This window comes from Symphalangus syndactylus, chromosome 8 (assembly GCF_028878055.3).
Source record: "Symphalangus syndactylus isolate Jambi chromosome 8, NHGRI_mSymSyn1-v2.1_pri, whole genome shotgun sequence".
In the NCBI taxonomy this organism is placed as follows: domain Eukaryota; kingdom Metazoa; phylum Chordata; class Mammalia; order Primates; family Hylobatidae; genus Symphalangus; species Symphalangus syndactylus.
This window is the reverse complement of record NC_072430.2, coordinates 51,035,193-51,062,963: the sequence shown is the minus strand read 5'-3', so window position 1 is coordinate 51,062,963 and position 27,771 is coordinate 51,035,193. Positions and strand designations below refer to the sequence as shown.

General features: G+C 42.1%; 1 long non-coding RNA gene across 1 annotated transcript in view; it reads right to left on the bottom strand.

Moving 5' to 3' along the window:
* LOC129488855 (uncharacterized) overlaps window positions 1–27,771 on the bottom strand; it is a 109,873-nt gene that overhangs the window by 42,421 nt on the left and 39,681 nt on the right. Inside the window, exon 2 of the long non-coding RNA XR_008659724.1 lies at window positions 2,621–2,740. This is a non-coding gene — a long non-coding RNA (uncharacterized lncRNA). The remainder of the gene's footprint in view (window positions 1–2,620; window positions 2,741–27,771) is intronic.

Here is a 27,771-nt window from a genome sequence, read left to right as displayed (position 1 = left end):
GAGGGGATTCACCGAGCTGGTTTTGTGAACCCACAAATGGCTACCGCTTTAACTGTAAACCACTATTCCCATGTAAAGAATAAAGTGATTTTCCTAACGTCACAGGATGAGTGGCAAAACTGGAATCTGGATCTGCATTGGTCTTATTTGAAAGCCTTTTGCTACCACACCTTGCAAATGGATGTATATTTGGGAATGACACTAGAATAGTGGAAAGTTGTATGCACTACCCAGACTATCTATCCCAGGGATGTGTATTTCAGAGGAAGAAATTCTGCTGTCTTGTCTGAATCTGTCATTTGAGGGAATACCAGGTAAATGCTATCACAGTGACCCATAGTCCCTCTGTTTTAGAGAGATCTAGGCTGAGTCAGCAGGATCTGGACATAGGGTACAAAGGAGGAGGATTCCTGACCAAAAGAAGCAGCAGAAATAGATGTTCCAGTCTGTGGCTACTTGAAGCCTAGCTTTCCCCATCGCCCTACAGGGCACAGAGAATACAGAATCTCTTGCAAGTCAGTCTCCCAGGAGTCAGCCAGGGAGAGAAACACCTAACAGACCAGCAGACCCAACAAGAGACCATGAAGCAGAAGACGTGTCTCCCACAAGGCCGGATCCACAGGAGTTTCACTCATGGTCATCCTTGACAAGTAACAGCAGTGTTATGATGTTGCAACTCTGTAATTTCCACTATGATCAATGTATATGTTGGGGGCCAGAAAAGGCAGATTGATAACTTCATTTAGAGCAAACCAATTGAATTCCACTGAGAGATTCATGACTCATCCAAGAAATGTGCAAAGGGTGTCAAAGAGCACTGAGTCTCCTCCTCTGCTGATTTTTACAAGCCTCATCAATTTTTGTCCCACAAAATACTTTAATTAACATAAAAGTTCTAGAATTCTTGGCGCTAAATCCTTTCTAAAATTCTGGCATCTTGGCCAGCAAAACTTTGCCATGACACCTTTGACTTAATTAACATGAGTAAAGGAAAAGTGATTCTATGCAAATGTCGGCTGATCAGCCATGACACTCAGAAAAAAAGCAATAAAGACAGCCACTGGCAGTGCCTACGACAGCAGTGTCCTGGAAAGAGAGACACTTACGTGGTCCAGATTCCCTTGTGGAAAAATCCTTTCAGCCATCTTAGCCTCACACTGCTACACACTTAAGCATTCCTTGTTCTGATTCCATATGTATTGACTGAATAGAAGCTGGAGGAGTTAGGTCATGCCACTCCCTCCAATACATACATTTCAGACCCTTGATCTACATAAAAGCTGAGAAATCACTGGGGCAAAGACTCAAATTGTGGGGTTCAGTTAGAAACAACACAGCCGGTGGACTTAGCAGATGGTGGGACTTGGTGCAGTGGCAAGAAGAGGGTGTAGGATGCCCAGGGACAGTGGAATGTGCTTGTGCTTTCCTTCCCTCCCTGTTCTCTGCTGCTACAGCACTGAAATTTGCATTTAGTGTTTCTGGTGCCCACATAGGCTGGTGCCTGGAGACAAATGTCTTTCTCTGTCCTTTGTCTGTCTTTATCATGCTCCAGTTTGGTGGGGAGCAGGGAGACTAGTGAAAGCCAGCTTAAATGAAGCAATAATGGAGGTGTTGAGACCTAACTCACCACAGGGAAGAAGACGAGCTATGATGAGCCCAAGCTAATGCTAAGATCAGATGTTGGGAGGAGATAGTGGCTCTTGGCCTTGTGCAGCAACTGACACCAGAATCTACTCTGATCCAGCTCTGCCGGTGTCATGTGTGTGTCTTTCAAGAAATAGTTTGCATAAACAACTCCGCTCTGAGGCCTTTGCATAACTAAGAAGGAATATTTATTTACAGCAGGGAAAAAGGAGCTTTGGCCTTGAGCCTTGTAGAACTGTCAGGGTTTGAATGAAGTTTATCTACCTGTGATAGCTATTAATAAACAGGATTCATGTGGGTACAAGTATAAGCAGCATCCCGGGGTCTCTAAATCTACTGGGAGAAAAGGCTGAGATTCCAGCATCAAGCAGAGGGCTCACAGACGTTAAGATTTGGCTCTTATGGAGACTACATCTTTATTCCCATTCTGACAAAGTCAGAGATACCTAGATATCAGTGCTTATCAATCTTGCCCCCACAACTACTTTGTCTCTAAGGCATGGGTGATTTCCTTTCCCTGTTTAAAGCCAATCTTCCACTTGCGCACTAGATCTCAACTCTGTCACTTACCTGAGGATTTTGCTCCAGCAATTTGCTTCCTTCTCTTATATCTTCAGTTTTTCTTTTCCTACTGGATCATTACCATGAGCATGCAAGCATACTATTATTTCTTCTATCTTTAAAGCAAATAAACATTCTCCTAACCCTACTTTTCCCCTAGCTCTGGCCCCATTTCTTTGCTCTGTCTCCTACCAAACTCTTCAAAAGTGCTGTGTATTCTAATCAAGCATTTTCCTCTCATTCTCTCTGAAACCCTTCAATCAGTTTCTTGTCTGTAAAATTGTTCTTATAAAGGTTACCAGTTACCTACACACTCCTAAATCTAAGGCTTATTTTTTGTTTTTATCTAACTCGTTTGACCAGCAGCCTTGGGCATGACTCATCCTGTCTCCGTTCCCGATTCACTGTTACTCACCGGCTTCCTGGATGGACTTTCTTTGTTTCTCCTCCTATGCCAGTGATTCCACTTTTAGCTTCCTTCGCTATTCTTCCTTTCCTCCCAGTGTCTTCATGTTGGAGTGGACCTTTCCTCTATCTGTCAACAGAATGGATAAATTGTGGAATAGTCATATCAGAATACTACACATCAGTAAAACACAACAAACTTCTGCTACAAACAATCACATCGATGAATCTTGGAGACAAAATGGTGGGCTAAAGTAGTCAGACACAAAAGGCTACATACTGTATGATTCTTTCTACAAAAGAATTCAAGGGTTATGAATTGAGAAACAAGGGAATCTTGAGTGCTGGAAAGACTCTGTTTTATATCCTGATCTAAATAATGGTTACAAGGGTATGAAAATATTCATGAAGCTGTAGTTTATTGCAAATTGTACCTCAATCAAAAAGACATTACATAATGGAAGTGCTTACTGAGTAAATGACATTGTATCTGGAATTCTGGGAGGAGGGGAAGTGAAAGGGGAGTATATTTATAAAATATTGATGAGTTGATAATTGTAAAATTGGGTAATGGGCACATGAAGGGTTGTTGTACTATTTTGTCTGCCTTTTTAGCTTAAAAAATAAATAAATTTAAATATAAATTGTCTACATAATAAAATATGTAATAATTGACATTATTATTACACAATAATTATTATGTAATAATATTATATTATAATGTAACAATGTATAATATAATTATGTGATAATATTATTTGTCTACATATTAAAAATTAAACATAAAATTAATGAGAAAGCAAGTCAAATTATATCATCCCTCTGGTTACAACCTTGCCTTGACGTCCATCTCATTTAGAGTAAAAAACCAAAGTCTAAATGACTACAAGTTCCCATGTGCTGTGTCCTTATGGCCTCTGCCATCATTATCAGTCCTCACTCACCCATTCCAGTGACAATGGCGTTTTCCCTCCTTAGGGCCTTTTCTTAGCCTGTTGTCTCTGTCCAGAATGCTCTCCCAACACATATCTACCCTCCTTCAATCTTTCCTCACATGTTATCTCTCAATGAGACCATACTGATCACCCTATTCAAAATTGCAATCTATCTCCCTGGAATTCTCGATCCCTTTTACCCTAACATATTTCCCTCCATAGAAGTAATCACTTCCTAACATACTGCATAACTTATTTATTGTTTATTGTCTATCTTCCCCCATCTCTCCTCTAAAATGCAAGCTCCTTAAAAGCAAGTATCTTTATTTTTTTGATGAAAGTATTCTAAGCACCTAAACAGTACCAAGGTCCCAAAGCACCTGGCACATAATATGTGCTGAATAAATACTTTTTTAATGAATGAAGAGATGAACAGTAAATGCCATAAAAATTACGGATTCTGACTTGACCTCCCATGCATCTTGACTACAAGAAGAGAATGTGCTGGTCATGCCACCATGATTCCTTCTGGTCTATACAAAAGTTTCTTGTTAAAATGGCATGTTATTCTTTGATGGTGTATTGAACATGTTGGGCAATGGACCTGTCATTCTCATTGTTCCCTATGTCTTTTTTTGGTTGTTTTTTTTTTTGCTTGAGATGTAGTCTTGCTCTGCCACCCAGGCTGGAGTGGAGTGGTGCAATCTCTGCTCACTGCAACCTCCACCTCCCAGGCTCAAGCGATTCTTCTGCTTCAGCTTGTCCAGTAGCTGGGATTACAGGAATCCACCACCATGCCCCGCTAATTTTTGTATTTTTAGCAGAAATAAGATTTCACCGTGTTGGCCAGGATAGTTTTGAACTCCTGACCTCAAATGATCCGCCCGCCTCGGCATCCCAAAGTGCTGAGATTACAGACGTGAGCCACCGTGCCCAGCCTGTTCCTTATGTCTTAATGAGAAAGATCTTCAGAGGCCTGGAAAAGGGAGATCTAGGAGTCTCATTGAGCTGGCTTTCTCAGTTTCAGTCAGTTTGGCTGTGATTGAACCCACGACACAGAAAAGCCAAAGAATTTGGATCACAAAATACAGAAACCAGTCAGCATGGCAGATGCCTGACCTGAATAGGCTGGGTTGTGTACAGGCAGAGAATGAGGCACATGAAGCTGTCAGGTAGGGGCCTGTGGCCTTTCAGGAACAAGAGGGCAGGCTCCATCCTGCCTCCTTACTCCCACTTACAGTGTCTGTTCTCACACGACTCAGGAGGACTCTCTCTCTGGCCCTTCATGCCTGTTGAATCCTTAAAGTAAACCCTCTTTACTCAAGCTTGAGCGACTCTCTGTCTGTTGACAAGGTATCTCTAGGGCACCCAAGCCCTGATATGCATGATCCTTAGGCATCCAAGTGGAGGCTAATGAGTGCATCCCAAAACGCTGGTCCAACATGATCAATACAGACTCCTTGGATGGATTCTCAGAAATATGGGTTCCAATGCAAAAGGTAGGAAGTAGGGGCTTGAAATACATGTTGTTTTTTTTTTTAACAGTGCTGTAGAATATTCTAATTTGCAAATCAGTTTGGAAAATCAGCATAGGCTACTATTTCCAGATACAGACCCTCAACTCATTTCTACAGAGTAAATGTAGCGTTTTTCTAATTTAGGACAGAATTTGCATTGCAAATATGATAGGCATGTCTTATTATGCATACCTATACCATTTCCCTCCCCCGTATGAATGGTATACCAAAGGGGCAAAAAGTAACCTCAGTAAATCTTAGGATTTCCCTAAGAAGTGAGTCTCCTTTTGTGGCAGTATGACCTTGGTCTGTACATGCAAATCCATAGAAATGAAAAAGAGCAAAGGCCTGCTCCTGTTCCCCAAAGGTAACCAAGTCCTACACCAGTGTCACACTGACAGAGGGGTGGGACGGGGGTTTGTAAATTTTATGACTCATAATAACAGTCCAAGTAATGCAGCTGAGATAAAGTGCTAATCAAATTTCATGCTCCAAGGCATGAGCTGATTACTGCTGGGCCAAGAGGGGATTTATTCCCTGTGGTTCTGACAGGCATAGGGGGCCAGGAGCACTCTCTGAAGCTTCACACCCTACTGACCACTTCTAAAAAGGAGGATCCATGAGTCCAGAGGCCTGACACCTACTGGGCCTGTGTTTTCTCAAATCAAAGGCAGAAGGATGGCATGAAGAGAAACCTCAAAGGCAAAAGATTTGTTAAGAAAGATGGACCAGAACTTTGTGGAATGTACCTGGGGACTCCCTAGAGAACTCGTGTTCCAGGGCCTCATTCAACCTAGAGAGGAGAGAGAACCCTGAAGACCTCTGCTCCTTTCCATTGGTGTCTTATTCTGTCTGTGAAATTAGGATAATGATAATAACCTTTTTGAGGTGGTTGCGAAGATGAAGGTGGGCAAGATTGGATTATGGGGTAGGATTACAGATGGTGCCCCAAAACTATTATTCTGACAACCTGAGAGACATCAGAGTACAGGCCCTTGGTTGAAAGACAGCAATTTTTGGGTCAGGCCCGGTGGCTTACACCTGTAATCCCAGCTCTTTGGGAGGCCAAGGTAGGTGGATCACTTGAAGTCTGGAGTTCAAGACCAGCCTGGCCAACATGACAAAACCCCATCTCTACTAAAAATACAAAAATTAGCTGGGTGTGGTGGTGGGCACCTTTAATCCCAGCTACCGGAGAGGCTGAGGCAGGAGAATTGCATGAACCTGGGAGGCTGAGGTTGCAGTGAGCCAACCTTGTGCTACTGCACTCCAGCCTGGGTGACAGAGCAAGACTCTCTCAATTAAAAAAGACAGACAGCATTTCTTGGTCTCAATAGCTTCGTGTAGTTAAGAACTTTAGCTCTGGATCAGAAGCATACACATAGACCCAAAGCCTGAAGAGTTTTTAAGAGAACTATAAAACCCAAAACCCAGTAATTATTCAACCTCTAAGGCAATTCTCGGGCCCCATAACTTGCACCAGTAAGAAGTGGGATGCCAACACTGTTTTACACCCCCAAAATGTGATTTCCCAGTGCCCATATAAATATTGCCATGGGAGACACAAACTAAGAAAATCCTTCCAGGAGCAAACCTGGGCATTGAAAGGTAACCCAACCATGGGGATAACAGTCATAATTCCATCCTATCCCCAAAACTTCTCCAGCCCTGTGGAGCCTCTCAGTTGGAACTGAGATGAGACTAAGCTGCGCCTCCCAGTGCATCCCTCAAGATGGCTCCAGAAGGCTGTGGCTCAAGCCAGTCCCCCTGTAGGTAGGCTGGTCTCTCGTTCCTCTTCCCTAGGCAAATCCTCCTGATTTTTTGGATCTTTGATCAAATCACTCCATCTCTACTCAAAGTCTTCCCTAACCACCCCAGGCCATAGAACACTTTCCCTCCTCAGAATTCCTTATAACTTTTTACTAAGCATCAATATTGTACACAGCAATAATCTCTATTTTTGTTAAAATGAACAAATATAAAGTCAATATATTTCAGCAGAAAGAGTTCTGACTTTGAAGACAGGCCCTGGTGCCTCTCCTTGCTAGCCAAGTAAACTTTGGAAAGTTTTTACCCTCTCTAAGACATGGGGGTCACCATCTGTTAAATGCAGATAATCATACCTTGCGGAGTAATTGTGATGATTAAAATAATGCGTGTAAATCACCTGGCACACAGTAGGCATTTAATACACTGGCTATTAATACTGGTCTCATTTAATTTTTCATATGCTTCTGTTTTATGTATCTGACTAAAGTTTAAGTTGTTTAAGGATAAAGTTGAGTCTTATACATTTCTATATTCTCATAGGTTAATGCCCATAATAAGTGTTCTTGAAATACAGTCATGCGTTGCTTAACCATGGGGATATATTCTGATAAATGCATCACTAGGCGATTTCATCACTGGGCGAACATCACAGCTTGTACTCACACAAACCTAGATGTCATAGCCTACTACACACCTAGGCTATATGATATAGGCTATTGCTACCAACAAACCTGTACAGCATGTTACTCTCTTGAATACTTAAGCAGCGGAACACAATGGTAAGTATTTGTGTATCTAAACATATTTAAACATAGAAGTACAGTAAAAATACGATGTTAGAACCCTATGGGACCCCTGTTGCATATGTAGTCCATTGCTGACTGAAATGTCATTCTGTGGTGCATGGCTGTATTCGTGACTAAAGATTAAAGTAACATTTGGTGTAAGTCTATTTTCTTCCCTTTGGTGTTTCCAAAATACTATCCTAAAGAGAGCAAGCCTAAGTCTGGGTTCATAGCAAATGCAGTGTCTTTTTTCTAACAGTTACAGAAGCAGATGATCAGTGGCCCATGGATTCCAGGTGAGGATCTGGGATCCAGACATCCAGATATTGAAAACACAGGGATGGAGTCTGTATGGAAAAAATTAAAATATAGTAAAACGTGAAATATGAAATAGAAATCTTTCAGTTTTCCAATGGAAGTGAGAAAAGAGTAAGTAAAAGATCCCCAAAAAGAACCAGGGCAATAGATTCAGGTACTAGAGACCAGTGGTAAAAGGGACTTTAAAACAAATTAAGGTCTCCTGACTTAGGATCCAAGTTTTTATATTGTGTCTGCAGAGTCAGGCATCCATATGGGTATCCACCCCAGGTTAGGCAGGAGCCTGGGGGCAGCTGGCTAAGATGTGTTCCCAAAGCTTCCTCTAGGCAGACACTGACGAATATTCTCTCTTTAAAACTAAACAAGAAAAAACCCTCAAAACTTCAAGGTATACAAGCTGATTGATGTTTGAACTTCTCTGAGAGCAACTATGTTCTCTTTCTATATTCCCAAAAAAGGCAAAGAAAAGTATTGGTCTTCCAAAACAAATAGAGGACGGAGCTGCTGTTGTTGCATGGTGTCTAGAAACTCAGACAACTTCATCATTCCATATCTGCATCCGAGAGAGAAAGAAAAACTACAATCATTTTCCATTTATCCATCAACCCATCAACCTCCAAGTAAGTGATCTTTAGGTCATTTGCTTCTTGCTCACGAAGGTTTAGTGATCTTTCTTGAAAGACTTTCTTGTGTCCTAGGGGAAAAGTGCCTCTCCAGGCCAAGCCCAGCTCTTCCATATTTGGGGTGAGCTCCCTGATTTACCACTGGAACTCCTCACATTTCTTTACCTTGACTTCCTCTTCTGCCATCAGGCCTTGCATCGCTGTCAGCCTTGGAAAAGCCTCATAACTCTGGATGACAATATCTAGACCATTAAGCCTACATACTTCAGCAAAACTGCCTCACTGCTGTCTCTGCTCCAGGTTATAAAGATTTCTCACAGCTTACACAAGCCTCTCAAGAACTGAACTTGAGGGGTTGCCCTCAGAAAGCTGCTTTCAAGACCAAAGCCATTTTTCACTCAAGCACTCTGTCTATGAGGGCCTCAAACTACTGCACAGTAATGCTCATGGTGCCAGCTCTGAGGTATTACCCAGGCATGGCCCATTGCTCAGATCTCAGAACTGGTGATCAGAGCTAGCTCGACCACCTCAAAACATATATGCATTCATACATGGATTCTGAACTATGAGCGTCAATTCCCTTTACTCATCATCGCAGAAAATCTGCAGCCTACAGGGAGTACAAGAATCCACTCACTAGAATTACAAATAATCTGGTCAAGATGGTATAAAGCCAAATCCCTGTATTATGTCTAATAATCTTCAAAATTCCCATATAACTTGAAACCTTTCTGGTGCTTGGTAAGAAGGAAATTTTTCCTGGAGCCTATAAAGTTTGGGCTTTACTGAAACTACTAATTTTTTTTTTCTCTTTTTTTTTTGAGACAGAGTTTTGCTTTTGTTGCCTTAGGCTGGAGTGCAATGGCCCCATCTCGGCTCACTGCAGCCTCCACTTTCTGGGTTCAAGCGATTTTCCTGCCTCAGCCTTCCGAGTACCTGGGACTACAGGCACGCGCCACCAGGCCCAGCTAATTTTTGTATTTTTAGTAGAGACAGGGTTTCTCCATGTTGGCCAGGTGGTCTTAAACTCCTGACCTCAGGTGATCCATCCACCTCTGCCTCCCAAAGTGGTGGGATTAGAGGCATGAGCCACCGCACCCAGCTCTACTAATTTTTAATGCCCCTTGGCTGACATTCCCCAGCTTCCTCTTCTCAGCCCCACATCCCAACTTTCACCTCCAGGCAGACTAAAACAGTTGAAGGATGACATTGTCAAACAGACAGCCATATTTTAAAAGCAAGTGTCATAGTCGAGAGTATACATATCAAAATTTGCAAATGTTCATGACATTTGCCAAGGAATCTGTTCATTTCCTGTGGTGCTGCAGCCAAAGGCTATACGATGGTGCAACGTCAGTGTCTTGTCCCTCTCTGGTGCTTAACAGTGGAATGTTAGTTGTGAAATGCCGTGTAGCATGCACAAACTAGACTTTAAGGATCTTAATATAATATGCACTGGCACTTATTTTGAATTAGGACTCTCCTTCATTATCATATCATATCCCTGCCATTTTAAAATTCTCATGGGGAAGTCCATTTAAATCAGCACTGTCTAATACAGTTTTTTGCAGTGTTGGAAATCTTCTGTCCAATAAAAATCTAGTAGCCACATATGGCTACTAAGCACTTGAAATGTGGCTAGTACAACTGAGGAACTAAATTTTACTTACTGTTATTTAATTTAAACTTACATTTAACCACAGGAGTGCAGTGCCTACCATACTGAACAGCACAAATTCTAATTGTCATGACATGGAACAATGCTTGCTTCTCCAGCATTTCGAAAGCCCCAAAATGACAACCTGGCCCAGAATGACACATGGATGACTAAGAGGAATTAAAACAAAGTCCATATACATCAAATATAAATATGAGTGTGAGACAGCCTCCCCAGATGCAGTTTCCAAAGGAAATGACCAGTTAAACTGGTTCCATGATACTTGCCCATTTTTCCCTGCCAGATAAAGGCTATTAAAAAACAATCAAAGTGTGAAGAGGGCAGAAAATGTGATGAAGAGATTCTTTGGAGAAAGTAGCTGCCACTGTTACCTTGGGATCTGCCTGTAGTCCTCACAGAGCTTGGTAAAACAAAAGATGGCTTTCCTGTAGATGTAGGAGGGAGAGAAAGCTGGGCCAGAGCTGGCTAAATCCTGCCCATGAAGACTGCCTTGGAGAGCAGTGGGACTCCAAAAGCACGAGCCAGGACGGGGTGGACTCAGCGATGTGCTGGTAAATGTTTAAGAACCAGCTCTCCAGAAAAAAAAAAAAAAAAAAAAAGTCTCTGATTTTTTGCATTTGCCAATTTCTTGGGTGTAAATACTCCCTCATGGCCAATTTCCAACCACCTGTCTGAAGTCTCTCTGGAGCTGGGAATGGACATGCACAGTCAGCTTTCGTGAGCTGATTGTATTGTAAGTCTGCTCCAGCATTCGGCTGGTGGGCCACTGGGGAGCCAGAGGTACAAGGGAAACAGCTTGCCTAGGGAATAGACGGCATCCCTTATAGTCCAAGACTTGCATATGGGAGATCCCTAGTGACAAGTGTATTTGCATATCCCAAGAGAGAAAGAATGAGTTTTAACCACTCTCCACCAAGAGCAAAAGCTGCTCAGCCAAGTCAGAGCTTTCCTTTCCCCTTACCTCTCCTCTTTCTCTGCCCCTTCAGCCCTCGCAGGATAGAACATAGGAGTCTGGGAGTCTGCAAGAAGGTAAGTAAGAGAAAGAGTAGAACCTTAAAGGCAGGCAGCTGCCAATTATTGGCCTCAGCCCACTAAAAAGAAGGCGATGTCTCTCCTCTGAATGAAGACTGAGACATTGATTCATGTCATGGACTGGATTGATTCTATTTACTGAATTGAGATCGTGTGTTGAGACTCAAAATGACCATAGGACCATCTATTATTTACCAAACATTTTCTAGGGGCAGGGGATAAATTTAAATCACCCCAAAACTGATAATGATAGGGTTGAGCTTTTACTACATCATGAGTTGTGCATGCTCAACACAATTTTGACAAAAATTTTCTGCTGGCTGAAGACACATTAAAAAATAGCACCCTGTTTTGTTTTGTTTTGTTTCATTGTGTTTTTTGCTTTTCTTTTTTAAAAATTCTCTTTTAACCTGTATGAATTCTGGGGTGAAAATCTTTTTTTTTTTTTTAAGAGACAGGGTCTCACTATGTTGCCCAGGTTGGCCTTGAACTCCTGGGCTCAAGGGATCCTCCTGCCTCGGCATCCTGAATAGCTGGGTCTACAGGCATAAACCACCAGGCCCAGAACCATGTGTGAGTGCCCCTTCTTCTCCTCTCTTCATCTTCACAGCATATCTTATTATTGTTAACATTGGAAATCAACACCCCAGGGATCACCATCAGACTCATCTTCTTTATTGAGAGACAAAGTATGACGCTTGGGGCAGGATGGCAGCAAAAAAGTCATATAACCTAAAGTCCCTGATATAAACAATGTGCTCACTTGGAGGCTGGGGGTGGTATTTAGGTAAAACCAACAAGATGGGAATCAGCATGACCTCTTGATGTGTAGGACAATGAGCCTTATGAGATCTTTAGTCACTCATGTCTGATAGTTATTTTTTAAAATAACTTTAAAAAAGTAATAGTGGAAAAGAAAATAGTTATTTCAAGTATTCCAAAGCTCTCATACTCAAATGAGTAGTGTGTTCATCTTCAGTTTCAAAGTAAGCCCCACCTCCCTACATTTCAAGGGCAAGGTGAGGTGGTGACCGCAAATAGGCCATGGTAGAAGGCGGCGCGTAGCAGAGGCTGAATGCCCTGGACAACTGCTGGGGTCCAGTCTGCCTGCTGTGTTAACAAGCCTCAGAGAGACTCTAAGACAATACCCAACGGATGAGCCTGTTAAATGTAAAGGACCCTAAAGTTAGGCTAAACCTACAGGGGCTTATTCTGTAAAAATACATTTTCTATTTACAGCTTTTGAAAGCCAAATGCGATCTGTCTGCCCTGAAGGGACTACTTCATTTCCACGCAGCCCTTGGCTGGCAGTCAGAAAGACTCCAGTGTTTCCTGAAGACCAGGGGAGAGTTTATAACTCTAGCATCAAAGTCAGCAGCTGTTCATCTAGAACACAACTTCCTAAAAGTCAATGTCTTTGCCTGAAGCTTTTCTTCCCAGATCTCCTATGGTGAAACAACCAAAGGGAAGAAGAATGTGGGCAGCTCTCAGTAAGACAGATGAGCATTGACATTGACCCATTCTTTCCTCCAATCCTTGATGCTTACCTTGTACATTCTTCGTTGTCTTCTGACTCAGCGCCTTTAGGGTATGGATGTTGCCTGGTCCCATACAAGCCAAGCATCAAATGGATGCTCAAGCATCAAATGGATGGCTCAACAAGGAGGCCAAGACCAGCTAATGTTTAGTGAGCACCCGAAGGGGCCACACTGGAGAGAACAGCACAGCTCCGTCTGAGAAACAGCTGTTCCTTCCTGCCTGAGAGGCAGAGCTATAGAAGATATCACAGAATGTTGCTGCTTTGTCTTCCACCCTGAACCCTACACTACCTCGCTGTAGCTTCCTGGTTTTAAGCATACATCAAATGATTCTTAATCCTTTCTGGGTCTTGGAACGATTTGAAAATTGTCAACAGTACTGGGATTCCCAGAATAATGCACATATGTACATACTCATATATTCCTCAAGCCCTGGATATAATTTTAAGGGAGTTCACAGACCACACTCCCCCACCCATCTGTGGACCCAGATTCTGTGGGTTCGAGATTCAGAAGCCCTGTTTCTAGGCAGGCCCTCTGTTGCTAACGCCCCTTGAAAACATCACCCTAGATGATTATCCCTTCTTCCTCCACTCCTTCCCACCTTCTCCAACTGCTGGGTTTCAGCACAAAGATTGCTTGCCAGTTAAACTGGCACCATGGACCACTCAGTAGTTGTTTCTTGGGTCTAGAGGAAACAGCCAGATTCCTTTAAGTAAATCATGTCTTAGTTATTGATTGTCTCCACTTGAAGTTTTTGACAATCTCTGATTAAATCATAAACCACTGCATCCGCCATCTGCTGCTTCAGTCTCTCAAACCAAATGTCAGTTTCCTTGTAGCCCTTCAATTCAAACGTTGCAAATTCTGGATCTAGGCTTCATTCTTTCACTCATTTAAGCACTAACATCTATTGCATAACTATTAAATGCCAGGCACTGTTCTAGGCATCCGGGACATAGTAATGTACAAAACAGACCTCATCTTAATTTTCTTATTCTCTTCCAAAATGCTAATTCTAACCAGCGCTGCTTTAAAAACCATTATAATTATTGTAATAACTGCCTAAGTTATAAGCTCTATTCTAAATAGTTAACATGTATTATTTTTCAGAAAACTCTATGAGGTAGGTATTATTATTATCATTCTTATTTTAAAGAAGTGAAAATCATAGAGGTTAAGTAATTTGCCCCAGCTAGAGAGGGACAAAGACAAGATGTAACACCAGGCAGTTTGACTAAATTACTTACTGCTAAATTCAGCAACCCTGATTACGGTTACAAAGCAAGATTAGATTCTTTAGCACTGTTGAAATGTGAACAGATGTATTCCAAAAAATTGTCTAGCAATGTGCATATATTTAAGTAGCCCCAAGGGTTATCTGTGGTTGCCAAGAGGCTCAAAGTCAGCATGAATATAATCAGGAGGCACTGATGACTTTGTTACCCAGAGACGGTTTGGGGATCCTTCAAGAGTTATCATGCACATGGACAGGAATGTGAGGCAGAGGATTACTGGAGTTGAGTTGGCAGTCAAGGGACAAGCAAGCCAAAAGTTATAAAAAACATATTTTAAAATTTTATATTTTTAAACAATTGTGATGGACAGAAGAGATTGTAATCCTGAGGCAATAACTGAGAAAGTATTGAGTAGGTAATAAAAGGCCTGAGTAGGCTGAAAAAAATGTTCTAAAATAGCAGTTTCCTGTATCCATGGCTTCTAAAGACCTCAGTTAGTGCGAATAGTAACTCAAATGAAATTTAGAACCAGGAATAATTGAAAGGCATAGCTCCCAGGCAGGAGTGAATTGTGTTTTGCAGGATTTGAAGATTATACAATTTGGATGACTCTCCTTTAAAAAATTACTAATACCAAATTAGATCTAGGGCCTTGGGAAGGGCCTGGAAGCATAAGCTACATTACCTTTATAGCAAACCCAGCTTGGACTCATGGAGGAGGTTGCTAAGAAACACATACATTGCTAGATCAGGACAGCGGTGATTCTGATAAGGCTGAATGCCCAATTTGGAGAACTTTGTGATCCAGAGAACAGTGATTTGAAGGCACTTTGACATGAAGATGCAACACAACAGTGGATGTGGTTTGAAGGAAGGCTTTGGCAATCCAAACAACTGAAAGAGACATTCCATGTAAATTTTAATGAGATATCAATTTTTGCCATTCAATTTCTCAATTTTAAAAAATTATACTGCTGAGCCAGCCTCCAGCTAACTTATACAGTACCTATGTACAATTTACAAAAATATGTCTATTTAGGCTGACAAGGTGGAAAGACAAACCCCTTCTGGGCAGGTGGGGTGGTATGGTATGACAATCTGGTGGAGCTTTCAGGCATGCATTTCTTTCTTTCTCTGTGGTGTCACACTTTCGGGCAAGCATTTCTTTCTTTCAAAGCATTTCTTTCTTTCTCTGTGGTGTTGCACTTGCAGGGAGCAAGGCTGGGCAAGGGAACTGCTGAGTGAATTTCAGCCCTAATTCATCCTCTCAGCTAGGTACCTTTGCACAGTGTCCAAACTGTACAACCAAACAAGGCAGTCCTGTATCTACAGGTGTAGTGATTTTAACAGCATGACTAAAGGGACCTAAAAATGTGCAATCCTCTGGCCCAGAAAGTCCACTTCTTGGAATTTATTCTAAGAAAATTATCAGGGAAAAGTACAAATATTTATATAGAACACTTCTAGAAGTACTGTTTATATAAAGAAAAATTGAAAACAACCTGTATGTCCAATAATACAACATGGATAAATTAACTTGTGACTCAGCTTAACAATAGAATACTGGCCATCCATTAAATGGATTTTAAATGGCAAGAGGAAATGTTCATGACATAATTATAAATTAAAAATCAAGAAAGGAAACTATGCAGACTTTAAAAATATGTGTTTGTTAAAAAAGACCAGAAAACACCAAACTATTAATATTAAAAATAGTTACCTATGGAGCATTATCTGTAGATTACAGGCAATTTTATTTTCTTATTCATATTTTTCCATATTAAAAATTTTTTACCTTGGAAATTTCATACTCTTACCTTTATTGCAAATATATTTTAAAATCGTATCCAGACTTGAAGGGCAGAGACAAAATTGAAGCAGTGAGTGAATGTTGCCTTGACCTCATGGGCTTAGTGTTTGCACCTCATTGATTTCCACTTTGCATCGAGTCCCATGCCTCTGGTGGCTCGGGTGTGCCTTGCTTCATTACCCTCTGTCCTATAGTGATGGATGGTCATCAGAGGAATGCGATATCTCCCTATGACTATCCCTACTTTTCAAAGCCCCAGGAGTATCTCCATGTACTTGAGCACTATGACAAAACAGCTTTGGGTCACTAAAGACACTTATCCAGAAGCCACCATAGAAGGTGAAGATAATGTGAGTCAGACTAGAGCAGCTAATTGACTCAGCTATTGGCTTTCAGATTTATGGGACACCACTGCTAAGTAATTAAATTTACTGGGCTATTTCAACAAGATATTAACTTTAAGTAATCCTCACTAAACATAAATTGAGAGCTGGGTTTGGGTTTTGTTTTGCTGTTTTTCATTTTGGTATCAGTAATTAAAGATTATTCAATTATGATAATGTATTTCTTTTAGGACTGGTTTTTGCAGCTGAAGCCTGATGAACACTATGCAGCTTGGATGACAATGATTTTGTTTAAAATCTCCTATAAAGTTCCAACTGAAGGAGACATGCTTTCTCACTTTTTCTATGGCTAGTTGTTCTCTAAACTTCATTCCAGAACCATCTTTAATTCAAGGCAGATTTTCTCCCTAGGGTTGGAGACAGACATAGATTTAGGCAGTGTGTGTTGGAAGCCCAGGTATCCCTAGCACATGGACCATTTTTGTACAATGCGTGAAGTCATAAAGGGCTTCAAATTTAATAATCATAGTTAAATGGTGGCATAAAATGGTCCGAGAGAGGAGCTCAGGACCTCAGGCCCACAAATCTTCTCCAAGGGATGAAGAGAGAGGCCCCGCTAGGATCACGCAGTCAGGACTGCACAGTCTGGCTTGGCCTCTTCTCTCCAAAAGTGCTCTTGCCTCAGGCTTCCCCAGCAATATATATTGAGTGGTAGATGCTGATGCATATTACATCCCTGGTGAGCATGTAATCAGCACTCCTTCTGGCAAGCTCTCAGCAGCCACTGGAGCAGAAGGTAAATCCAGGTAAACTGACATGCAGGCAAATTACTGCTCCTGGCTTAGCAGGAGCCAGACCTCTGTCTTTGGTCCAAGCTATCTCACAGGGGATTGGGGATGCTGCATCAGAAACAGCAGAGGAAACTCAGGCTTCTGAATAAGGTTAGACCTGGGTTTCAAGTCTTCCTAATGGGTAATTTTGCCAAGTCTCAGTTTCTTCATCTGTAAAATAGGGAGGATACCACATAACCTATGGAAGGTGCTGTGACTTCAGCAAGTGATACCATATATAAATATGTAGCACGGTTACTGACACACGACATTTGTTTCATTCCACAGCTCCCATTGAGCTCCTAGGTTCCTGCTCTTATTCAATCCTTGATTCCAGTGGGTTCTCAACTCTGGCTATACTTTAGAATCACCTGGGAAACCTGTAAAAAATACAGATGCTTGAGCCCTGTATCAATTAACTATTGCTGTGTAGCAAATCACTCCAAAGCTTAGTGGCTTAAGAAACATACATTTATTATGTCACAGTTTCTCTAGATCAGAAATATCATAGCAGTTTAGCCAAGTAGTTCTAAGAGTTTCTCATGATGCTTGTAATCAAGATGTCAGCTGGGGCTGCAGTCACCTGAGGCTTGACTGGGTGGAAGGCTATATTTTACCTCTATCTCACTCATTCATTGGCTGTTGGCCAAGGTTTCTCACCATGTGGTCCTCTCCACCAGGCTGCTCATGGCATGACATTCTGCTTTCTCCAAAGCAATGCCACTCTGCCTTTTATGACATAGTTTCCAAGTCACATATCTTCACTTCCGTCTTATTCTACTAGAAACAAATCACTAAATTCCCACACTCAATGGGATAAAATCCTAAAAGGATGAGAATATCAGGGGGAAGAAACATTGGGGGCCTTGAAGACTGGCCTTTACAGACCCTAATCCCAAATATTTTAATTTAACTGGTTTGGGGCCCAATCATCTTTTTCTTTTGTTAAACTCCCTAGGTAACTCCAATTTGCCACCAAGATTAAAAACTATGTAGAGTTTCTCCTATGTTACCTTCTCTTTTGACCCAACTTGGTCATTTTAATCCCTTTCTTTGGCATGTCCTTAATTGGCTCATCACATCCTGCTGCTAAATTCTCTCTGGTCCTAAGCAGTCAGGCAGGTACACCACTGGCAGTAGGTCCCAAGGGTGCATCTGTCTGAGTGCTTAGGACCCTAAGGACTGCTTAGTGGGGCCCTTCGAAATGCAGGTGCACAGCAGCAGTGGGGTTGAAGACCAGATAGCAAACAGCATCCAAAATTAAGACCTATTGGCAGGCCCTGGAGATACTGGAGCAAATGACTAGGCAAGTGACTAGGCAAGTGACTAGGCAAAGTCAGGGGCCAGGCAAAATCGGAGATTGGAAATGCTAAAGGGGCCAGGCAGGAGCAGCCAGCAGGCCAGAGAACACTCATCACTGACAACAAGGAGACCCCCCAAAGCTGAAGCAAACTTCTGGCTCAGCCCTGGCTGCCTTACTATTATTCTCTTACCCTTGTGAGAGCCAATCCTAAAACATCTCCCTAAAACATCAACCAAAAGAAGCCTGAAGTGTGAATTCGGAGAAGGAGAACAGACAGTCCCAGCTTCCTGGCAGAGGCAGTTCCTCTAACACCAGCTGCCCTCAACCCCTCTTCCAGTAAGCAAGATTTCCTGGCTCATTATAATGTTGGCATTGCCACCCACAAGATGAAAGTTGCCTACAACAAAAATAAACATAAAATGATTATAATATACACATCACTGGGGAGCGAGGTGTCCATCATCACAGATGGCTTATTCATCTTTGTGTAATGAAACCCAAATTATAATTGTATGTATTTTCAGACTGTTCTCTCTCATTGCTCATTAAAGGGGGATCTGGCTTTGTCTGTCTGATCGATTTCTGCCTACTTTTGCCCTCTGGTCCTTTGGCCTTTCATAGCACAGAATCTAGAGAAGGAGAAAGGATAGAATAAGAGGGATCAGAGCCAGTGCAGGGAGAAGGCTTAACAGGAGTGGTTCTGAAGAAATGTGGGGGAGTATTTGCAGTGTACGAGAAAAGTTGATGGAAGAGAAAAAGATTAAAAAGAGAACTGTTTCTCAGGACTGTGAGTCCTTTCAACATATCCGAAAATAGCAATTATAAAAAAACTTGCAAATTTCTTTTCAGTTGATGGACTATGTTTTTCGTTAATCATAATCCTGTTTTGAAATTAGATCATGGGGGTCCCTGCTTTAATGAGGTTCATTAGTATTCACAGTGCCTAGAATAGCAGAACCTAGTAATTATTGAAAAAACTGTTAAATAAATATTATATGCTCATAAAGTTCCAGAGAGGCCTATTACAAAAGCTGAAATATAATGATATATATAAATGAAATATAATGAGAACCATAAGGACAATACATCATCGTGTGTGATCAAGTGCCTTCTGATCAATCCTGCCTGTAACCAGAGCCTGAGACTTGCTCCCCTTGTGAATTACATCAAAGCTGGACCCTCAAGCCAGCCTGACTCCTTCTTCTTCCTCAAGGTACCTCTGGCCCCTGCCTCTTCAAAGATCTAGTGAATCACTAAGTTCTACTGATGTTGGCACCAACGTTTCTCCGATCTAGTCTCTTTCTTTGCCCCCAAAAGCTACTGTCTTAGCACAGGCCTTTATCATCTCTCATCTGAACTAACACCTACTACCTAGCTTCCCCACCTCCAGTCTTTTAAGCCCACCATCATGTACAGCTTCCAGGCTGAATCCTGTGACTCCTGTCATCATTAGTCCCCACTGTTTACAGGATAAAGTTCGAAGCATAAATAGTTCTTTCTGATGTGGCCCCTGCTACCCACCAGTTCAGTCATGTACCTATTTGAAGTATGATGAGCTCCCCATAAGGCTTACACCTTTGTGCCTTTGCTGGGGATCTTCCATCTGCCTGGATTGCCATTCCACCCACACTCAAGCCTCCACCTGGAGGCACCTACTGTGTCTGTCCAGGCTCAGTTCAATTACCACTCAGATACAACTCAACCTCTTGTTACTTTTCCCCACTGTGCCCCATAGAAAATTTTATCCCAATATTAATGACCTTGTTGTACCTATTATTTTGAAAGTCTGTCTCCCCCAGTAAGGTTGAAAGCCCCTTACTGGCAGGATCTTATCCTGATAGTATTATAGTAATTATAGTTCCATGACTATGAAGATTGTTCATGGTCATTTGCTGAGCACGTAGTACGTGGCAGAGCCAAAGCTCTTTCCAGTAAAGCATGCTGCCTTTTTCTTTTTTGTCATTTTTAGTGCTCAGGCCTGGCATATAGTAGGCACTCAGTAAATGTTTTTAAACAAATGGTTATCAGTTTACTCATAAAAACAATAGGGAGCTTGAGTTCAACTCTTGCTATTCCTCTACTGTGGCAGACCCAAGGCCCGAAGTGGAAATCCTACTTCTCACCCCCAAAAAGTGGGTTTTTAGGGATAAATGAGGCAAATGTAACAAAATCTTAATAACTGTTGAGTCTGATCTGACTTCATTTTACTACTTTCTCTAACTTTGAGTGCATTTGAAAGTTATAAGAAAAAGATGAAAACTTTTTTATGCAGCATTGTTTTAGGGTTTTTCCTGTTGTGAACTTTCCAATGACTATGTGGTGGTTCCCTAACTCCTCTCTCTGAAGCCCTTCCTTTTCCTGACCAGACCAGACCATTCTCAGCAAGGTGGCCTTGGTGACTGCTAGATCAACAAAGACACATTATGTATTTTATCTGGTGAAATCACTCCTCAATACATGCAATGAATTCACTCTTGGCTTGATCTGATTTCCCTGGGTGATATATGCAGCAGTGGTTCAGGTCTAAATAGCCACCTGGCAAGGCAATTCTTCTTCAGGAGGCAGCCTGGGGCATGTGAGATGCATCAGTGACAGGCATGATGGTGGCAAGATTTATCTGCCAAACAGGACATGGTTAGTCATATTTTTCAGCTCCAGGACAGGACCCAGACTCAGCAGCCAAGCTGCCCAGAGTCTGCAGCCTGGAGCAAATGGGATTTTCCTTACTCTCTGCAAAACTTCAGCCAGACTTCTAAGTACAGGAGTGCTGCTGCTGGAAGCCCAGCAAGGCATTAACCCCTCCTGGGTGCAGGAGCCCGTGACAATGTACAATCTGCAGGTAAATTTGATAAAATATCAAACTTTATAAAATTCTTGAGGGGAAAAACTGGGTTTAGATTATTTTGCTAAGTTTTAGATCTGGGAGGTAGAAGGCAGAATGGAAAGAAAAATAAGTTTTAGAGCTAGTCAGATACAGATTCTGATACCAGTTAAGCCACTGCCATTTTGTGACCTTGGACAATATTTAACCTGCCTGAGTTTCCACTGTCTCCAGTGAAGGATGGTAATAACCTTATAGAAATAATACATGTAAGGAATCAACACAGTGCCTGGGACATAGTAAGTTCTTAAGAAATGACAAATGTATTGTTCTGAAAGATTTTGAAAGAGTTCACAATGTTCCAGGAAGTACATACAGAGAAAATAAGTGTTGGCTTTTAGATTAGAAAGAAAATCACTAAGAAGAGCAGGGAAATCAAAAAGTACATGAAGACAGGTGGAGAAGGATCAGAAAATTTAATGGGCAGCCAATGGGAACAGAAGAAAATATGAACAGCTAAGTTTCTTTTATGTAGATTTTAGTTTTTCAGGGCTTTTTCCTGGTTTTACAAGACCTTAAATTATTTAAGTCAAGTCAACATCTCCTGAACATTCAAAATCTCATTTTGTTGGTTTGAATGCTTTTAGCAATGACGCACGGCCCCCGCAGCGCTGGGGCAGCATTTGTCTAAATTCTGACCTCAACATCCACTGCACATAAGAAGCAGCAGAACAGACAGCAGCTTATGGGTTGCTAAACCAAACCATTTTCCTAAGTTATACTTCTTCTATTTCCCCCATCTCTGTAAAAACATTACAGTTCATTAATTTTGTGAGATTTCAGGATCCCTAGTCTGTAATTCTCGGTTAGTGCTGTCCCATATGCTCTGGCGGGGAAGACAAGCATAAACTGTTCCCAGCCACACATCAGTGCCAGCCTAGAGGCTGTGGGCTCAGGCCGAGAGATGCAGCTTCGACTCGGATGTTTAATATCTGCCTGATTTATGGCCTCCTCGCTTTATGAAGAGAGTTGGTAAAAGCTGTTGGGGAGCATTTTGATGCCACTTGTATTCATTTTCAGCAATAAATTGTGACAATGTTGCAAGAGCAAATGTATCAGACAGTCAGAGTCTATTATTGTATAAGGCCGGTGACATCCTGGGAAAATCACAGTATACACAGGATGCAAAAACTACCTTCAAGTATCATTTAGGGCATATTTTTAAATATACAGGAAATTAGGAATATAGAGATTAAGATTCCCACAGTCACACTAATTGGGCCACATTATTTTCTAACCATCAGGTTGTGCATGGCACTGAGTAGAGCTGACTAATGTCACAATGAGACCCCAAAGTCAGTCAGCCATCTGCAGTGTGGAATTGTCAACCCTAATGGTCTAGTCATACTTTGTGTTTGTACTATAACATTTTATATGGCTTATATATTATCTCCTAGCTTGTTAAACAGTGTTACAGTCACTTTCATCTCTCTGCTGCTCTTCTTTTCCTAGTTATTCTCTGGTTCAGGAACCCTCATTCCCCTTTTCCCCAAAATTTCACACCCTTCTCCCTGGCACCAGCCACTCTCACAATCAATCTCTCCTACAACTGATGGCCAAATTAAGTTTTCTGAAGCACTGCTCTTTTCATATCAAACATTGCTCAAAAACTGTCAATAAACTTTCACATCTATTAAAACACAGCCACATTCATTTCACAGCTAATCTGCTGTGTGGGCCTGATCTTCTGGGGAATCTTCCTTGGCCCCAAGTCATAGTTTATTTTTGCTTCTGTGTCTTCCTTACTTGACATTGAACTCTCTGACAGCAGAGGTAGTCCTGGAATAATAAGTGCTCATTAAATATTTGTTGAATGACTAAATGAATGAATCTGCTCATGAATACTGGCTGGCAATATGAACTATTAAAAATTCTTTTGGAAAGTAATTTGCAAGTATCAATATTCATTAAAATATTCATAATCTTTGACCTTAAAATGATATTCCAAGAATGTATTCTGAGGCAATCATTCAATGGGGATATGATGCTTATGAGGTATTGCCTATAATAATGAAATGTCAGAAAGGATTTAAAGCAATAATAAGAGAATGGTTAAGTAAATTAAGGTAAATCCACTCAAATGAACATTATAAAGTCAATAAAAATTATTATGAAGACTGGTTAGTGACATGAAACATTGACCTATATCTTTTTTTTTAAGTATTGAAAATTAAAGCCATATCCTGTTTAATCCACTCATCTAGCAAGGATGGTAAAAATTTTTTAAGAAGTACTCAAAAGTGAAAACGGTAGAATTATAGGAAAACTTCTCATTTATTTGGATTTTTGTTAATGTTTTGGCAAAAAGATCCCTTCCCTGCCTAGCAAACAAGCACTTCAACAGTTTTCTATCCTACCAAATAAACCCAGAACCCACCTTCAATTCTACACACAGAACAGTTTCCTCTAAACCTATCTTTCCTATATTTTTTCTCCATGTGTTATAATATATACCAAAAAACCCCACATAAATCAAAATTATATAGCTAAATAAGTTTCCATAAAGTGGAGCCCTGTGTGACCACCACTCAGATCAAGAAGAGAATGTTCAGAATCCCCTGCCATCCCTATCTCATCCTTCTCCACAAAGGAAACCATCTTGACTGGACTGTGACTACTCCTTTTGTTCCTTTATAGTTTGTCACACATGCCTTATCCCTAAATATTATAGTTTCAATGTGTTTTGAACTCACTTAACTAAATGGAATCACACATTTTAGATTTTTGACTTCACTCAGAATTATGTTGTTTAGATTTATCCACATCATTGTCTGTGGCTATAATTTGTTCACTCTTTATTGCCTAGCATTCTATCTCAAAAATATACAGCATTTGTTTATTCATTCTACTGTTGATTATTATTAGTTAGGGCTCTTTCCCATATGAGGGTATCATGAAGCGGGCTCTCTGAACATCCTTGTACACATTTCTTGGTAATCTCATGTATGTGTTCTATTGGAAATATACCTATTGGAAATATACCCAGGAGTGGAATGCTCCAGCCACCGTGGTGGACTTCTGACCTGTGGAAATGTGAGACAATGAATGGGTGTTGTTTTAAGCTCCTAAACGTGATAATTTCTAAAATGACTGCAGCAATAGAAAACTATTGCAACAGGCTCTCTATTCTTTGGGAGAAGGAGTCCAGCACAGGGAATAGTGAGGGTAGAGGCCCTGTTGGGAACACTCTCAGCATGCTCCAAGAATAGCAAGTTGAACAGTGGGGTTGGAGCAGTGATAGAGAGGGAGTGTGAAGACATGAGGTTAAAGATAGAATTAGGGGTCAGATCATGTGGGGCCTTGTAGACCTTTATAATTTTATGGGAAGCTATTGGAGAGTTTTGAGCAGGAGAATGATATAATATGATTTACATTTTAAAGATAACTCTTGCTGCCATGTAGCAATTCACTATGGGGAGACAAGTACAGATGTTGGAACAGTTAGGAAATCTAGTGTGGTAGTCAAGGAGAGAGATCATTATGGCTGGGGCTAGTTAGTGAAGGGAGGTGAGAAGGTGAATAAATTTGAAGATAATAGCCAACAGGATTTGCTGATGGATTGGATGTGGGGTGTAAGAGAAAGCAAGATGTAGAGATGTTGAGTGGGTAGTTGGAAGTACAATCCTGGAGTTCACAGGAACTGACAGCAGATAGATGCCACTTCAAGTATAAAAGTGGAGGAGATTTCTTGGGAGGTGAATGTAATTAGAAAAGAAGACTGTGATCTGAGGACTGTGCTGTGGTAATTTAGAGACCTGGAAGAGACAAAGCTAGGAAATGAGGTATGCCGAAAACCAGAAGAGTGGTGTCCTAGAAGCCAAATGAAGAACAGGCTGCAAGGAGCAGGGAGTGAATAGTGCCAAATACTGCAGGAGGCCGATCAGAAGAGGACAAAGACTGAGCCATTGGATTTGCAGCAGGGATGCCCCTGGTGACCTTAAGAAGACTAGTTTTGTGACGTGGTGAGGATCAAAGCTTGTTTGGGTGATATCAAGAGGAAATGAAAAAAGAGGAAGTGAAGACAGTGAATACAGACTTTTTTTTTTTTTTGAGTAGTTTTACTGCAACAAGAAGCAGATAAACGATGCTGTAGAAGGAGAAAAAACCAGGGTCAAGGACAGGTAATTTTTCTTAAAGGTGGGAGGTATTATGGTACCTGCTTGACGTGGATGGGAATGACCTAGCAGAGAGTGGCAATTCCTGCCGGAGTAAAATGCCAGAATGGGTTTGGGGCATGGGATTCGGGTCACTGGAGAGAAGGCAGAGTGAATGAGCATGGAGGTCAGCAGATTGGAGGATGTGTCCTGTGGAAATAATAGTAACCACCAGTAACACACACACAGCACTAGGAGTCTCAGTGAGATGGGTCTCATTTCACATGCAAAGAAAATTGCACCTTAATACGGGGAAAGATGGCCGAACAGCTGCAGCCAGGTGGAACAGCTGCCACTGAGGGACCAAGATAACTGGAGCACTCCTTACAGATCAGAGGGAAGGCACCGAGAGTGGACAGAGGGAAGACACAGAAGCTGGGCTGAAGAGGGAGGAAGCTGGGAACCCTGCATGGGGCGGCTGCACAATGGGATTTTTTCCTGGCCCCCAACAACTATCGGGGAATGGATGAATTGAACTGGCAAGGAGCAACATGCTCTCACCATGGGCCTCTGGAATTCTGGCAGGAGAGACACCTCAACCACCATGGACGCTCGAATTGACAGGGAGAGCTGTTTAGAGAAGTGGTGACAGCAAGCCAGCTGATGTGAAGCCCAGAGGGTTTTGTGCAGGAGTGTCTCTAGTGGAGCACGACCAGGGATGCCCATCTCCTGAGGCTCGACGTGGTCGCATTGGAGACTTTAGCCCTAGGGGAATTGTTTACCTGAACTCTGCAGGGCAGTCTTGCCCATTAGACTGGGCCAGTTCAACCTGAGCACGCTTGGTCTGCTGGCCTCTCCTGGGGCCCTAGCCTGGCCATGCCTGCTTGCAGGGCAGCCTTGGGTGCCCTGGGGGCCTACATCATAGCTGCTGTGCTGGCAGACTATGCCTGACCAGCAAAGAGCTCCAGCAGAGGGGCCTCCATAACCACACACCAGCCCACTTGCTCCCTTCCCACACTGCAACTTCCCCCAGGCCCACGGCAATCCCCGACATTGCTTTGCTGGTGGATGTGTGTGTGGATGGGTTTTGCCTTCCTTGCCCCACCAGCACGCATGTGTGCATGTACCCTTACTTACCACTGCTGCAGCGGGAGTGCACACAGCCCACTCCTGCCTCCACTGAACTGCCATTACAGATGGCGCCTTGGTGGGCACAGTCAGCCAGCCCTGCCGTTGTGCCCACACTGCCATGGGAGTGAAACTAAGCACAAAGAACAATGAACCCTCCTCCATCCTGAGTGACCACTCCTGCCTGTGGTGCAAGAATGCTAACACAGACCTGTGCCTGCCAGTGCCATGCCCCCATGCTGACACCAACATCAGCAGGATCATGTGTACAGTCACCAGCAGGGGCCCCACACCCCCTGAGCCATGCTACCTCCCCCACTGTGGTAAATGGCTGTATGGAGGCAGGCACCCCAGCACCCTCTAGCACCCAGCCACAGCCAACAAGCATGCACCCTGCTGTGCTGCCACTGCTGCCACTACTGGCACAGGCAAACAAGGATGGATCCCACTGCCACCATACTATGAAATGCTTTGGCTGACACCACCCATCAGAGTGTAGTAGCCAGAAGTCTGGGAGCACTTAGGCCTTCCCAATGCAGCGGACTCCTAATCTCGAGGAGCCAGAGAACAACATCAGTGCCTGATACAATCCCCCACAGTTAGAACACACAGTGCAGAAGTTGGGAGCTGAGCATTGGATAAATTCCTGGAAACATAAAACTTCCCAAGATTGAACCAGGAAGAAATTGAATGCCTGAACAGACCAATAACAAAGTCCAAAATTAAATCAGTAGTACAAAGTCTACCAACCAGAAAAAGCCCAAGACCAGAGAGATTCACAGCCAAATGCTACCTGATGTATTCTGGTACTATTCCTATTGAAACTATTCGAAAAAATTGAGGAGGAAGAACTCCCTAACTCATTTTATGAGGCCAGCATCATCCTGGTACCAAACCTAGCAAAGACACAACAAAAACAGAAAGCTCAGGCCAATTTACTTGATGAACATTGATGCAAAAATCCTCAACAAAATATTAGCAAACCAAATCCAGCAGCACATCAGAAAGCTTAACTACCACAAGAAAGTAGGCTTTAACCCTGGGATGCAAGGTTGGTTCAACATACACAAATCAATAAATGTAATTCATCACACAAACAGACCTAAAGACAAAAACCACATGATCACTACAATAGATGCAAAAAAAGGCTTTCAATAAAGTTCAACATCCCTTCAGGTTAAAAACCCTCAGCAAATGCCATTGAGGTAACATATTTCAAAATAGCAAAAGCCATCTATAACAAACCCACAGCCAACATCATACTAAATGGGCAAAAGCTGGAAGCATATGCCTTGAGAAATGGAATAAGATAAGGGTGCTCAATCTCACCACTCCTA